This window comes from Tupaia chinensis, unplaced genomic scaffold (assembly GCF_000334495.1).
Source record: "Tupaia chinensis unplaced genomic scaffold, TupChi_1.0 Scaffold143996_1, whole genome shotgun sequence".
In the NCBI taxonomy this organism is placed as follows: domain Eukaryota; kingdom Metazoa; phylum Chordata; class Mammalia; order Scandentia; family Tupaiidae; genus Tupaia; species Tupaia belangeri.
In genome coordinates, this window is record NW_006203847.1 from 310,379 (window position 1) to 327,770 (window position 17,392).

Below are 17,392 nucleotides of genomic sequence, written 5' to 3' on the forward strand. Positions count from 1 at the left end.
AAAAAAAAACTTGACTCTGAATGTCTTTGCTGTTCTTATCCCAGACTTTATGGAGGTTTGGGCTTTTGCCGCTTCTTATTCTGTAACTTTTACTGATGACCCTCTTGTAAGAATTTCTTATGAAAGTCTCATGAAAACTTTTTCCTTGAATGACTTCAATTTTTCTCCACTTATGTCTTGTAGTATTTTTTAAATAAGAGACATATCTGGCAACCATTTTAGCTACTGATGTAAATTTTGTTTGCTTTTATTCCTATTTCTCATTCTAAATTATCTTCCCAGAAGTTTCCAGCAAAGCATCAATACTCATCAATAGCATATGAGCAGATTTTTAAAAGCTGAACAGTCATCAGAAATCAACATGTGAAATATTGAACTTAGGAAATCAGTGAACATGAGTAGAAATAAAAGTGTCATCATTTTTCAAATATTTGTAATTTAATAGGTAAATAAGTTTAATGATTACTTAAATTTGCATTTTTGTGATAGTTAATGAGATTAAAATATATTATTTGCATGACATGTAAAATAGTATTCTTTTTTTTAATGCATTGCCTTTTTAAAAAAAATTATTTTATTTAACTTGACCAGAGAGGAACAGAGTGGGAGAGAGAGAGACTATAAGATATCCCTGTGTTTGCTGAGAAAGTGAATTTTAATATATAATCATTTTTTGAGCTATCTTATTCTGTGCTGGCTCTGGTCTCTGACTTCCTCATATTTTCTTCTCGGACATAGATATATCATTAAGAACATTTTACTTGTTAACAGAAAGAGTTGAAATTATTAATAGAAGTAAATAGTTTCCTGATCAAAATATATACCTTTTAAAACAACAAAACTCTAAGGAATTAATAGTGCTCTTTAGAATAAAAGATACAGAATAAAGACTTTTTTCTTTGTTCTTATTGAAAATGATATCTCTTAAGTAAAAGCAATCAATTTGTTGTCATTTACATTTTTTTCAATACATCTCAAATTTTGACTCAACTGTTATAGAGATGATGCAGTATCAGCACAGGGAATTATGGAGTCTCATGAAACATCACCATATGTTCCCACACTAGGCCAAAATTTCCAGAATAAAACACTGACTTGGCCCAATGCCGAACAAAATTGTATACTAGGAAAAGCTTACTTTTATTTGTCTTTCCAACTTCCTTTCTATCCTTAATTGACTTCCCATGCAATGTTTAATTCCTTGATGTCATTATGTCACCTGATTTCTACCAATATCTATCTACTGTAGACGTAATTTCACAATTTCAGTGTATTTCCACTGAAAATTAAATTTTATTTCCCATTGCCATAAGATCATCCACTTAAAAATTACATTACATGAAAATCTTTGTGTATCAGTTTCTTATTGAGACATTATGAGATGATAACTATCATGACACATTGGCAGTTTAATAAAGGAAACAGCGTTCCCTAGGGATTATTGTTTTGGACACAAAGATTTCTTTTAGAACTCAAGGTATCCGTAAACTTAGGTGGAAAAATATTACATCTCTCTTTTGTGAATTATTAAATTGAAATCCAGCATTTTATTCTATTATATAGGTTGACAACAATCTACAATTTTTATTTATTTATTTATTTGTTGGAAAGGAATAGTGACTTTATTCAGGAAACCAGTGACCTGGGATGATAGTGAACTAATGTTCAAAGAGAATCTCTGAAGTCACAGACTGGGACAAGGGATTTTGAAGGGGAGAGAAGATAAGTGAAATGGAGAGGAGTTAAATGCTCTTCTGCGCCAGCAGTCAGTCATATTCTTGGTTGCACAGAAATTTGTAGGCACCAAAGTTGCTATTCAAAATTGCAGTCATCTTGTCTCCAAGGCCAGCATGACAACCTAGGATATTATTAGTATATCTGTGATTGTCTAAATAAAAGATAAATATTGTTTAAATGCATTACAGTTGTTGCAGATATATGTCATTTATGCTATGCATATTTGTTGCAGATATATGTCATTTATGCTTACCACTTTTTCAAAATTAGGATATTAAACTCACTACTATATATATATATTTTTTTGAGAGATTTTTGCTATAGGGTGCGTGCGCTTGCCAGACAGACAGAGAGAGACATAGAGACAGAAATTGAGAAATCACCCCCCAGGGGGGATGGTCACGCCACAATCCCTTCTCCTCCATTGTCCTCTCGGGATCTTGAGCACACATACACACGCGCCCGGCGTGAGTTTTAAGCCACCGGGTCCGGGACTCCAAACGCGGTTGACTACATGGAAGTCCAGCGACATAGCCATTACGGCAACTGCTGGTCCCAAATTATTATTTTTGAAAGTTGATAAATTCCTAGAGTGGAAGCAAAGCTGCTCTTTGTAAAGCTGATGGAGCACTATTGCACTGATTAGTATAAAGTACATGACACCACTTTCTACTGATACTTATCTAAAAGGTACAGAATATATGTTTCAGTGCTATTGAAAGAATTGTGTTAGGCACTAATGTTTTCTATTTGCTTGTTTTATGAATTTTGGCAAAAGAGAATTCTGATGTAGTTTATATCCATCAGAGGAAAATTATGAGAATTAATTTTTAAAAAGTGAGGGGAGGATGTCAGAAAAGACTAGGAGACATTGACAAAAGAAATAAATGAATAATGAATAAGTATGCACGTTTGCAATATTATATTGTCTTCTATAATTTAATGTAGAAAGCCATTAACCTTGTACAGAAATGTTTGTCAGGAGCTTTGAACCCTTTAGTGACTAAAATGTTATAAACACAGGGGAAGATTTTGATAATAGAAAGGGTACTATAAGTTCCATACTCAGGATATGACATTATACCAAATCAATATTTGGTTTAGGGTTAAAATAGAATGTACAAACCTGACATTAAGTGTAATTCAAATTTTTCATTTCAGTAACAGAAATTTTAATTTGAACTCTTAACAAATAATTTGCATAATAAAAACATTTTGAATATTCACATACAAGGATTTTGACTCAAGCACCACAATGTTTTTCTTTTAAGCTCCAGATGTTTTTATTTATGCACTTTTTCTTATAGGTAAGAAGAAAAATAAACCCGGAGAACCATGTCATTGTTACAGATTAAAATAATTTGGAAAGAAAAGCTACTATTTTCTTGGACAGCTTTCCTTTGCCTTAGCTCATTTTGCCTTTTAGTAGCAAAAATTCGTGCTGCTTTTTGCATTTATCCTTCAGTTATGTAATTGCATTCTTTATGCCATCCATGCTATATGGCACTTTGATATTCCTTCCTAACAGAAACTGCTCTGTTCCAAAATCCTTGGTGCTAGGCAGTTATAATTTATATGTCCCTCTACACTCAATCCACTTCAGCCAGAGCCAACTGGACTGAGAATGGGCCGTTGACCCAAATCCGTTTAGAGGCCTGGCTCAATAAGATAAACTGCAAAAGACGCACAACCTATTTTGAAAATTTGAACTAAGGAACATAAAATGAAGCTGCCAGTTAATGAGGAAAATAGTTAACTAAATTTTCATGAGAGAACATAGAAATGGGGAGTCATGACCTAGAATTCAGAGATAAAAGGAAATACAAATGATGATTGATCAATTAGTATGTGGAATAAAAAGATACATGTGCAGAATACAGTTGAAAAGGACTACTAATGGACTACTACAGCAAAGCTCCACAATTTGTGCTGTAAAACTTTATAAAGTTCCATTAATCTGGAGCCACACTCTAGCTCAAGTCTAGAAAGTCCTTGGGGAGCCCAATACTAAAAAGGCTTATTATCTTAGATTTTTATAAGATTTCCTTTTATTTATTCATACTCATTCTCATAATAAATCTCTATTTAGGCCAGCTTGAGAGGATCTGTATCCTTACAATGAAAAGAATTAAAGATAAAAGCATTTTCTTCTTTTCTTCACATGCAGCATTTCAGGTAGTCTACAGATGTTTGTGAAAGACTATGACCAACACCCACACACAGACAGTATAAAAAATTATAAGCTTCCAATTAATTTGTTCCATATACTTATGGCAAGAGAGGAAGCCAAAAAATACAGGAGCTACATCCTGCTGGTGACACCATCCTTACATGTTAGAGTATCACCAAATCTAATATGCTGTGCCACTGTGTTCTTTATACTCTATTATAAACTAGACAGAGAAAAAATTCTGATATTTAAAACTTAGAAAATGCCATTTCAAATGTTTCCAAAAAATTTTTTTTGAAGATTTTATTCATAAGAAGCATGTGCTTACTGGAGAGAGACAGAGAGAGAGAGAGGAAAAGTGAGAAATTACCACCCAAAAAGGATGGCCATACCATAATCCCTTCTTCTCTGTTCACCTCTTGGTATTTTGAGTCCACACACTCATATACCTAGTGTGCATTTTCAAGCTTCTGGATGTGGGACTTGAACTGCAGAGACAGTCATATAGGATCCAGCACCTTAACCACCACCCCACCTGCTGGCCCCAAATAAGTTTTTAAAAATAGGAATTTAAGTGAAATTTGATAACCCAGAAAAGGTTAAATACCAAAAGTGTACAGTAAACTTTACTTATAATATTAAAGAAATCATAGAAGCATTCCTTTGCATAGCAAAATAAATACAAACTTAAATTTCACATTGTGACAACTTTTAAGCAACAAGAAAAACTAGTGCTACATTTTACCCAGTTTAAAGTGCTGATCAAATATTACATTTTAAAAACTTGGTATAACTAAATCATTTACACATTCAAAAACATCTCGAAATTCTGTTCCATTGTCAGTATTTATATACAAATATAGAGTCCTTGGCAAAAGTCATATAACTCCCACTGAGTTCATTTTATATGAAATTAATGAATTTTCAAATTACAGTTAACATTTGTTGACATTTCATTATAACATTAAAGTAAAAACAGCAAAAGTGATGTAAGTATTAAATGTGAGATGTTAAGCTTAGAAAATCCTATTACTGTATAAATAAATGTTTCTTATTTAAAGCCAAAAAAGTTATAGTTTAATATATCAGAAGTTCAAAAAAGGTTGGGTAAAAGTTTTATTTCTAAGAAAAGTTCAGGAGCACCTGGCCTTCTGAAGAAAACTTCCTTTTCTAATTTCTCTTCATCTTTCCTCTTTGAAAAAAGAAAACCTGTTTTGAAGGGATAAACAAACAACAATCACAGGAGAGAGATACAGCAGATCAAAGAAGGAGAATGACTCATTCAGACTATACGAAATGAAATGAAATGGAATAAAGTTGTCCCAAGTTGCACATTTGCTCACACGCCTTAGTTTGGGCTCTATAAAAAACAGATCCTATTTTCATCTTAATATGTTGACTCATTAAAGTCTCTCACAGAAAGTTTCTTTAATTTTAGTTCTATGTAAAATAGGAATCAATTTTCTGTGATCATTGCTACAGCTTACAGAGAGAATCAGCTTCATCATTCAACAGTTCTCCGGAAAATTATACTGATTCCTAACTAGAAATTATTTTCATGTCCTGTCTTTCTAATCATATATAGACTCAAACTAAGTTATTCAATTAAAATTAACCCAGAAAGTTAAAAATATGTGATAAATTCTCTTAATCCTCATTGTAGTACATCGATCTTTCCTCATAAATTAGCTTTTATGGGTTACCTAAAAACTCTTATAATATTTGCAGAAGCAAATCCCATAGTGGTTAATACCTTTGAAGGCAATTCACACTTGATAAAAAATAAATACGATTATTTCCAAAAATGGCTATAATACTCCTTCCCACTAATAATGCATCCTATTCCACTTGCCTGTTGACAATATAGTTTTTCCACTTTACCATCAATAGAAGGGGTTTATATCACTTTCTCCTTGAATCTTGGCTGGTCTGTGACTTGCTTTGACCATCAAAAAAGAATGACAAGGACCATCAGGTGGTGTTGTGGTGAAGACGCTGAACTCCCATATGGCTAACCACAGTTCAAGTAACAAACCTGGCAGCTTGCTTTCTCTCTCTCTCTCTTTCTCTCTTTCTCTGTCTCTCTCTCATCAAATTAAAAAAATAATAATAAAAAAATAAAATAAATAATTCTTTAAAAAAATAAGAATGATTGGGACCAGCGGTTAGCATACTGGCTATGTCACTGAACTCTCACGTCGTCGACTGCGGTTTGCGTCCCGGGCCCGGTGGCTTAAAACTCACGCCGGGTGCATGTGCGTGCATGCCCAAGATCCTGAGAGGAGAATGGAGATGGGATTGCGGCATGGCCATCCCTTCTGGGGGGTGATTTCTCACTTTCTGTCTCTGTCTCTCTCTGTTTGTCTGGCGAGCGCACACGCCCTATAGCAAAAACCTCTAAAAAAATGAAAATAAAAAAAAGAATGATAGAAGGGCCAGCAGGTAGCACAGTGGATAAGGAACTGGACTCCCATCCCCGGAGCCAGAAGCTTGAAACTCATGCCAGGCATGTGTGTATGGCCAAAGTCCCGAGAGGAGAAGGGGTTGCAGTATGGCCACTCCTGCTGGGTGGATATTTCTCACTTTCTCTCTCTCTGTCTCTCTCTGGCCATTGTATCCATCCTATAGCAAAAATCTCTCTCTCAAAAGTAAAGAAAGAAGAAGAAAGAAAGAAAGGGTGAAAGAGAGGAAGAAAGAAAGAAAATGGCAGACGTAACATCGATAAGTGCAGCAGTCATAACACTTGTTTTCTAAGGTACTCTCGTGAAATATCTGAATATATGATATTACATAGTAAGGAGAATTAAGATTAAGGTCACAGAATTAAAGTTTCCAGTTAGTTGACCTTAAAATAAGCAAATTACTCTAGATTATTTGGGAAGGCACAAATTTAAACACAAGGATCCTTGGAAACTAAGAAAGAAACAAAAAGGAAAAAAAGTGAGATGTGACCATGGCAAAATGGTAAAAAAGCAAAAACAAAACCAAAAACATGCAGTATTATTGGCTTTGAAGATGGAGAAAGGGGGCTAGTATCCAAAGAATGTGAGCCATCTCTAGAGATTCAAAATTGAATGAAACCATTCTCTCTGAAAGCCCCCACAGTGGACCACAGCTTTGCTTGACACTTTGATTTTTGATTTTTAGTCTAGCAGACACATGTAGGATTTACTTACAGAATTAAAAGATCATGAATTTGCAGTTTTTCGTCTCTAAGTTTGTAGTAATGTTTTACAATAGTAATCAAAAAAAAATTTTTTTTGGAGAGGTTTTTGCTATAGGGCGTATGTGCTCACCAGACAGACAGAGAGAAACAGAGACAGAAAGCGAGAAATCACCCCCCAGGGGGGATGGCCACGCCGCAATCCCTTCTCCTCCATTCTCCTCTCAGGATCTTGGGCACGCCCGCACACGTGCCCAGCGTGAGTTTTAAGCCACCGGGTCTGGGACTCGAACTGTGGTCAACTACATGGGAGTCCAGCGACATAGCCATTATGCTAACTGCTAGTCACAGTAATAGAAATTTAATACAGTAAGTTCCAGAATCTAGACCTAACGAGGCTTTTAAGTTTCTGCATTTATCTCTTTGAGCTCTTAGGAGATATGGCAACATCTATGAATAACCTACCTTGTCACTAGTAACCACTTTCTGCAACTATGGGTTTGTCTTGTTTAGACTCCACATAGAAGTGAGATTTTTCATGTAGTATTTATCATTTGGTGTCTGGAATATCTCACAGCATAATGTCCTCAAGTTTATCCGTGTTGTCACAAGTAAGATTTACTTCTTTTATAAGGAAGAATAGAATTTCATCAGAGAGATATATATATATATTATATATATATCATATCATATATATATATATATTCTCTTCCATTATGACAGTGGTCTTTTCACTCTATTGATTATCTCTTTCCTTTGCTATGCAGGAGCTTCTTGGTTTGATATAGTCCCACTTGTCTATTTTTGCTTTTAGTGCCTGTTCTTTTGGGGTCATATCCAAAAAAAGTCATTGTCCAGACCACTGTCATGAAGTTTTTTCTCTATTTTTTTAAATTCATGATTGAACATGTGTAGATACATCAGAGAGAGAGAGAGAGAGAGAAAGGAATCTTCCAAAATGGTTGAGTGTACTGTGATCTCTTTGCTCCAGTCTTTGAGCCCTCCAGTCCACCAAGATCCTGGGCACAAATGCATGTGCCTGGCATGTGAGGTTAATGAGGCTGAGGGGCTTGATGCACAGTTGGTATGTTACTTCTGGCTCTGCAGGCTGGTACACTACAAAGTGCATCACAGTGTCAAGGCCATTTTTTTCTTGTTTTCTTCTAGTAGTTTTATAGTTTCTGGTCTTTTGTTAAAGTCCACAATCTATTTTGAGATAATTTTTATATATGGAATGAAATGAGGGCCCAATTTCATCTTTCTACATGTGAATATTTAGTTTTTCCAATACCATTGATTGAAGAAACTATTTTCCCTTATGGGTATTTTTGACATCTTTGTCAAAAAAGAATTGCCCTTAAATGTAAGGATTTGCTTCTGTGTCCTTGCTTCTGTTTTATTGGTGTGCTTATTTTTAGGACAATACCATCTTGTTTGAATTGCTATAGCTTTGTAGTATATTTTAATGTTAGTTTGATGCGTCCAGTTTTGTCCTTTGTACCTAAGGATGATTTGGCTACTTGAATTCTTTTCTGGTTCTGTTCCTGTTTTAAGGTTTTTTTCCTTGAAAAATATCACTGGAATTTTGATAGGGATTATATACAGTGTACAGATTCCTTTATGAGATATGAACATTTTAATAATATTTTCTTCTCCAATACATGAACATGGGATAACTGTCCACTTATTTGTGCATTCTTTAATTTCTTTAGTTGATATTCTATAGCTTTCAGTATATAGACTTTTCCATTTCTTTGATTCAATTTACTCCCTAAGTATTTTATAGAGTTATTGTTTCTGTTGTAAATGGAATTATTTATTTTTTAAAATTTATTTTCTAGATTATTTTTTAGTGTCTAGAGATTTTATTGGATTTTATATGTTGACTTTTTCTTATTAAATGTTATTAAACTTAATAAGTTAAACAGATTTTTGGTGGATTCTTTAGGATTTTCTATATATAATATTATATCATCCACTAACAAAGACAATGTAACTTTTTCCTTTCCAGTTTGGATGCTTTTTATTTCTTCCTCTTGTCTAATTATTCTGGCTAGGACTTCCTGCACTATGTTAAATAAGAGTGGCAGGAGTGAATATCCTTGTTTTTTTCCTTATGTTAGAGGAAATGTTTTTTAACTTTTTACTGTTGAGTATAAATCTATATGTAGACTTGTAATATGTAGTCTTTATTATGCTGCAGTGTACTCCTTCTGTAACTATTAATAATCTTTTAAGTATTTTATAATAAAAACTGCTATACTTTGTGAAATGCTTTTCCTGTATCTATTTAAATTATCATATGGTTTTTTTCCTTCATTATATTAATGTACTATATCATTTTTATAGATTTATGTATATTGGACCATGTTTATATCCCACATATAAGTTTCATTTGATCATGGTGCATATTCCTTTTAAAGTGCTGTTGAATTTGGATAGCTTGAATTTTTTTTGAAGATTTAGCATCTATGTTTATTAAGGATATTGGTCTGTTTTTTCCATTTATTAAATTTCATTTTTTTGTTTTTTATTATATTTCATTTCTTTGCTATCAGGGTAATTATGGAGATATTCCCTATTCTTTGAATTTTTGGAAGAGTTTAATGAAGATTGACATTAGTTCTGCTTTAAATGCTTGGTAGAATTCAGCAATGAAGCTATGAGGTCCTAGGCTTTTCTTTGATGGGAGACTTTTTGTCACTGATTCAACTTCCTTATTTGTTATTAGATTTTTCAGATTTTCTATTTCTTCATTTCTTTATCTTGGTAAATTGTATACGCCTAGGAATTCATCCATTTCTTCTGTATTATCCAATTGTCAGCATGTAATCATTCACAATGATCTCTTATGATCTTTTGTATTTCTGCTTCCTCAGTTGCAAAGTCTCCTTTTTCATTTCAGGTATCATTTGAGTCTTCTCTTCTTAGTCCAGCTAAAATTTGGTAGAGTTTATCTTTTCAAAAACCACCTCTTACTTGTGCTGATAATTTCTGTTGTTTTTTTTAGTCTCTATTTTACTGATTTCTGCTTTGAAATGAATTAGTAAATAAATTTAGCAATTTTTGGCTTGAGTCTTCTTTTTCTCACTCTTTGAGGTGTCATGTTAGGTTGTTTATTTGAGATCTCTCTCTCTCTCTCTTTCTCCCCACATACACACACTGGTTCTTTAATAAGTTCCAAGTCCTGCTGGATTTGAATGATGGGAGGGCTTGAAAGGAAGCCAAATTCTTAAAAAGTAATTAATAAGTTCATGAAAAAATATAATAAAAAGATAATAAATTGCAAGTTTATTTTGGTGCAAAAATTTGAAATTCATGCATTTTTTATGATATGTATTTTCTAAAAACTTCTTACAGACCTTCATTTGTAGTCATTTTTCTATATACTTTCCTCTTAAAATTTCTTTTTCAAGATCTCATAGGTATTGATATATCATTTTCCCATTTTTATTTGCCTCAAAATAATTTTTTATTTACCTATGTATGTCTTCTTTGATCCATTAGTTGGTCAGGAGCATGTTGTTTAATTTCCACATATTTGTGAATTTTCTTAAATTCCTCTTGTTATTGCTTTTTTTTAGTTTCATAACACTGTGATCTGAAAAGATACTTCATATGATTTAAATGATTTTAAATGTGTTAAGAATCATTTTGTGACCTAATATATGATATGTCCTTGGAGAAAATTCCTAAGATTGCTAAGAATATGTATTCTGCTACTGTTGGATAAGATGTTCTTATAGGTCTGTTAAGTTCATTTGGTCTAAAGTGTAGTGCAAAGTCCAGTGTTTCCTTGCAGATACTTTTTTTTTTTTTAAAGACGATTTTGCCTTAGGTCATGTGCACTCGTGAGAAAGAGAGAGAAAACAGAGACAGTGATTGATCATCCTTGGGGGGATGGTCATGTGGCAATCCCTTTTCTGTTCTCCTCCTGGAGCCTTGGGCACACATGCACACACATCTGGCGTGATTTTCAAGCCACTGGGTCTGAGACTCACACTGCATTTGGCCATGTGGGAGTCCAGTGATATATCCACTACACCATCTGCTGGTCCATCCTCATTGATTTTCTGCATGATCTGCCTATTGTTGAAAATGCAGTATCGCGACTGGCAGGTGGCGTGGTGTTGAAGGGTGCTGGACTCCCACATGGCTGACTGTGGTTTGATTCCTAGACCTAGCGACTTGCTTTCTTGAGTTTGATCTGTAGCATCAATTATTGGTCCAGCTAGGGACAGATAAAATTGTATATAATAATAACTCATTAGGAAGAGAAAGAAAAAGAAAACTTTTACTACTCATTGTGCATTCTGGTAAGATCACAGTACTGTACTATGCATAAAGAAACAATTCCTTGAAAAGACAAAACGAATACAAAATTGGAGACAACAGCAAGTGGTACAAAGGTTAAGGTGGCTGGATCCCATATGGCAGATTACACAGTTCAAGTCCCAAACCCAGAGACTTGAAAATCATGCTGGACTCTGTGTGTGTGTGTTTGTATGTGTGTGTGTGCCCAAAATCCTGAGAGAAAAAAGGAGGAGAAGGGATTGTGGCATGGCCATACCCCCTTGAGTCATTTCTCACTTCTCTTTATCTCTCTCTGGTGAGCGCATGCACATGGTAAAATCAGTGTTTTGGTGATTCATCAGTTTTACATAGTTCTTGATTTTAGCCTTCTTTCAATTCATTCCAGAGAAATGATCAGCTACTTGCAACATTTTGGACTTTTCTTCTGTTATCTAGTTTTATAAAATGAATAATGTTTATCATAATAAATATCTAAATGTAGTATGAAACCTGTTGAGCCAACTGCCTATAAAATAATTAGTGAACTTGTACTCAAACCTGCTTGTAAAATAGTTGAATTTGAATTTTTAGTGTCCAGATACTTTCACTTATAAAGTTCTCATTTGTTTTTTGGTCATATGTTTGTTTTATCATGTTTATGGTTTACTGAAAAAAATAATAATTGGGACGGTCATGATTAATATTTTGGTTAAGTCAAGAGAGAAAATGGGTAGGAGTGTCATAGAGGTATGCAAAATATTAATAGTTCAAATGGTCCTTAGCTCTTCCAAGAAACTAAAAGTGGAGGAAAAATATATAAAGTAGTATATACTTCTGTAATTAGATGAATTCCATTCATTATAGTTATCATAATTCAGTTCATGCATTCAAAGTTAAGTAATGTGATTGAATGTAAAAGAGAAAATGAAATTTAAAAAATGTAAAAAAAAATAAATAAATAAAACTGCTGCTGATTTTGATCACTGAAAACCAGGTCCAAAGTGCATTCTTTCTCAACAAACTGATGAAACTACAAATATTACATTAAAAACTACTTAGTCTACATATTTTTTAGAATATTATCTTTGTCTTTGATTTTTACCAGTTTGGCTATGCTGTGATTTGGGGAGGCTTTTCTTATGTTAAATATGTCTGGTGTCCTTTGTATTTCCTGTGTTTGGATATTAGTATGCCTCTCAAAATCTGAACATTTTTCAGTTAATATATCATGAAATAGTTTTTCTATGCCTTTATCTGTCTTTTCAGCCATTTAATAGTGTCTAGGAATTTCCCTTATGTTGCCCTCTCTTTTCATGGTTATTCTTCCATCCTTATTGTTTCATTGGCTAAATCAGAGGTTTTGACTTCAAAGTTAGAGATTCTTTCTTCTGCTTGTTCAAATCTGCTATTAATGTTTTAAAAGAGCTTCTGATCTGCTGCATCGTATTCGTTATCTTCAGAAGTTCTGTTTGATTCTTTTTCAGGGTGTCTATCTCTTTATATGGAGTTGCTCCTTCAAGTCATGGATGGATTTTCTCATCTCCTTGAATTGGTCATTTGTTTTTTTCTTGCGTCTCATTGAGTTTTGTTCTGATGAATATTCTGAGTTCTTTTTCTGACATTTTTGTAATCTTTTTTGTTTTATTCATTGTTGGTGAGATGCTATTGTGTTCCTTTGGGGGAGAGGTATTTCCTGGTTTTATTATATTTCTCTGCTTTATTTCTTAGACATCTGGTTATATACACACTCCTTCCTACTTTCTTGGAGTAGGTTTTTGTAGCTGTGTGCTCCTGTGTTTCCCTATGGTGTCAGTTACTTCTGCCAGTTTTCCTCCACTACCTCTATCTCTGGAACTGTGGAAACCAAGTGGTAGTCACTGAAGGCTAGAATAGTCTCTCCTCTCCCATTGCAGGCTGGGAAGGGGCCTGTGGTGATCAGCTCAGGTTGGGTTTCTTTTTACAGTTTTGGCTTTAAAGTCTATTTTATGTGATCCAAGTATAGCTACCAGCACTCTCTTTGGGTTTCTATTTTCATGGAATATCTTTTTTCCATCCCACCACTTTCAATCTATATTTGGTCTTAATCATAAAGTTAATCTTCTGTATGCAGTATATGGTCAGGTGTTTTTGTTTTGTTTTGTTTTGTTTTGTTTTGTTTTGTTTTGTTTTGTTTTTGTTTGTTTGTTTTTAATTCATATAGCACCTCTATAACATTCAAGGTAATCATTGGTAGGTAAGGATTCGCTTTTGCTATTCTAGTAATTTTATTTCTGACTGTATTCTTTCCATCCTCTCTCATTGTCTTTCTTTGTGATTATGTTTTTCCATCATGCTATTCTTGATGTTTTTATTTTTTTAAATAATGTAACAATTATCATTTTTTTGCTTTACAGTTACCATGACATTTACATAAAACATCTTATGTTTGTAACAGTCAATTTTAAGTATATAACTTCTTTACTTTGACCACTTCATGCTGCTTCTCCATCCTCCCACATACAATTTATGTTTTTATGTCACAATTTGCACTATTTTATATTTGTAGTTATTAACAAATAATTTTTTTTAATATTTTGGCCTTTTTTTAGAGAGATTTTTGCTATAGAGTGTATGCACTCATTGGAGAGAGAGAGAGGCAGAGAAACAGAAAGCAAGAACTCACCCCCCAGAGGGGATGGCTATGCCACAATCCCTTCTCTTCCATTCTCCTCGCGGGATCTTGGGCATGCACATGCACACACCTGGAATGAGTTTCAAGCTGTCAGGTCCGGGACTCAAACTGCAGTTGACACAATGTAGGAGTCCAGTGACGTAACCATTACACCATCTGCTGGTCCTAATATGTTTGTCTTTTAACCTTCCTCCTAAAGATATCAGTGATTTGCACATCACCATTAGTGGCGATGGTTTTACTTTTGCCCCTGAGTTTTGTGCTTTCATATGTTTGTTATTAATTAGCATCCTTTGTTTCAGTTTGTAGAACTTACTTTAGCATTTCTTGTATGAAAGGTGTAGTGGTAATGAACTTTTGTTTGTCTAGGCAAGTCTCTGCCTTTCCTTCATTTGTGATGAAAAGTTTCACCATGTATTTTTGGTCACCATTTTTTTTTTCTTTCACATCTTTGAATATATTATCCCACTCTCTCCTGGATTGTAAGATTTGTTCTGAGAAGACCACGCAAGCATCATTGGAATTCCCTTATATATCATTTGTTTATTTTCTCTGTCGACCTTCACGATAGTCTTTTATATTTTTTGACAGTTTAATTGTAATATATGATATAGTGTTGTTTGAATTAAGTCTGACTGAAGACATTTGACCTTTCTCCTCTTGAATATTTATACCTTTTCCCATACTTTGGATATTTATTTATTTACTTATTTCAGTATGCTATGGGGCATATCCAGAGGGGTAAACTGAGAAATCATCTCCCAGTGGGGATGCCTTCTCCTCCACTCACCTCTCAGCATTTTGGGTATACATGCATGTGTTCCAGGAGTGTTCTTAAAGTTGACCGGTCTGGGACTCAAACTGTGCTGTTGGTTATGTGGGATCCTACTGCCTTAACCACTGCACAAATGGCTGGCCCCATATTTTGGAAACTTTTAATTAATGTTTTCTACAGGAGTTTTTTTTTTTTTGAGAGGTTTTTGCAATAGGGTGCATGCACTCGCCAGACAGACAGAGAGACAGGCAGATAGAAAGCGAGAAATCACCCCCCAGGGGGGATGGCCACGCCACAATCCCTTCTCCTCCATTCTCCTCTCGGGATCTTGGGCATGCATGCACGTGCGCCCGGCATGAGTTTTAAGCCACCGGGTCCGGGACGCGAACCGCAGTCGACTACATGGGAGTCCAGCAACATAGTCATTATGCTAACTGCTGGTCCCTCTACATGAGTTTTCTGTCCCTTTGTCTCTCTTCTCCTTCTTTAACAATACTACTAGTTATTTAGCAAATTTATCTCTCTTGACACTGTCCCACAAGTCTCATAGTTTTTCTTAATACCTTCACATTCTTTTTATTTGTCCAGAATAATTTTTTTAATTGTCTTCAAGTTCACATATTCTTTCTTCTTTTTGTTTTTTCTTTTTAAATTTTTGTATGCGTCAGAAAGAGAGAGATAGAGGGAAAAAACAAATAGAGATTACCTTTCCAAAGGAAAATGGCTACACCACCACAATTCCATCTCCTTCATTTTCTTCTTGGAACCTTGGGCACGCATGCACACATGTCTGGTGTGTCTGGGTCACTGGGTCTGGGACTTGAACAACTTGGTCATGTGGGATCCAGCTGCGTTAACCATCATGCTACTGACTGGTCCTGCATTGACTTTATAAAATATTTTTAGAGTGTTTTTTTAGTTTGCAATGCATGGGCTTCATGCATCTTTGTAAATATTCTCATACTATTTTAAACACTGTTGCTATTTCTCTTCTTTTACTGCTAGTACATAAAAATACAATTGAACTTCTACATCAACCTTGCTTGCTGCAACTTTGCTTACCTTAATTATTTCTAATAGTTTCTTTAGCTCCCTTAACACTTTCGTTGTACATAATGACTTGCAATGCATGGGCTTCATGCATCTTTGTAAATATTCTCATACTATTTTAAACACTGTTGCTATTTCTCTTCTTTTACTGCTAGTACATAAAAATACAATTGAACTTCTACATCAACCTTGCTTGCTGCAACTTTGCTTACCTTAATTATTTCTAATAGTTTCTTTAGCTCCCTTAACACTTTCGTTGTACATAATGACATCCAAAAATCTCCCTTAGCACTTTCGTTGTACATAATGACATCCAAAAATAAAGAGGATTTTATTTCTTGTTTCCAGTTTTTATTAATGTTAGATTTTGCCTTATTTCACTGGTTAGGATAACCACTACAGTATCTAATGGAAGTGGCAGGGAGAGATAATCTATCTTTGTTCCTGATGTTAAGTCTATATTCCTAGCTCAGTCATCAAAACCCCAGACATGTTTCATAAATACCCGAACTTCTCTGGATGACAGCTGTTTCCTCTATTAATAGGGATAATGATACCTGCCTTGCCTGAAGTCACAAGCTTGGAGAAGTTTGACAATTATGAATTATTTAAGTGTCAAGTAGAACAAAATCACAACTCAAGGCAAAGGCATATTGTTATGTGAGCTATGCATTCTTACAAATATTTTCAATTTGTTATACAGTATTTCAATTCTATGGTATAGGGAAAGCAAGCCATTTTCAAGAAAGAATTATGTATAAGTATGTAAGTATAGACAACTGTGGAATATGTTCTATCCGTAACTGTTTTATTGACCTCAATTACATGAACAATTATAAACTATTCAGAAATAAAAACATTATTAAGAAATTAATGTATATATAGATGTGTGTGTGTGCTTTTATTGTAAATTTGTGCTTAAAAATGCCTACAATATTAAAAAGCCCACCACAATCAATCATTACATCAAATGACACATTCCAATTTACATATTTTGGTCAGTTAAAATAGTTTTAGCGGGACCCAGCAGGAGGTGTAGTGGTTAAGGTGCTGGACTCCCACGTAACTGACCATGGTTTGGTCTAGAGCTGGCAGCTTGAAACTCATGCCGGATGCACGTGTGTGCATATCCAAAATCCCTAGAGGAGAATGGAAGAGAAGGGGTTGCAGCATGGTCATCTTCCTGGGGTGGGTGATTTCTTATCACTTTCTCTCTCTCTGTCTGTCTCTCTGGTGAGCACACGTACCTTATAGCAAAAATCTCTCTAAAAATTTTATATATATAGGGACCAGCAGTTGGTGTAATGGCTATGTCACTGGACTCCCACGTAGTCAACCACGATTCGCGACCCGGACCCGGTGGCTTAAACTCACGCCGGGCGCGTGTGCGTGCATGCCTAAGATCCCGAGAGGAGAATGGAGGAGAAGAGATTGCAGCGTGGCCATTCCCCCTGGGGGTGATTTCTCGCTTTCTGTCTCTCTGTCTCTCTCTGTCTGTCTGGCGAGCACACGCACCCTATAGCGATAAGCCTC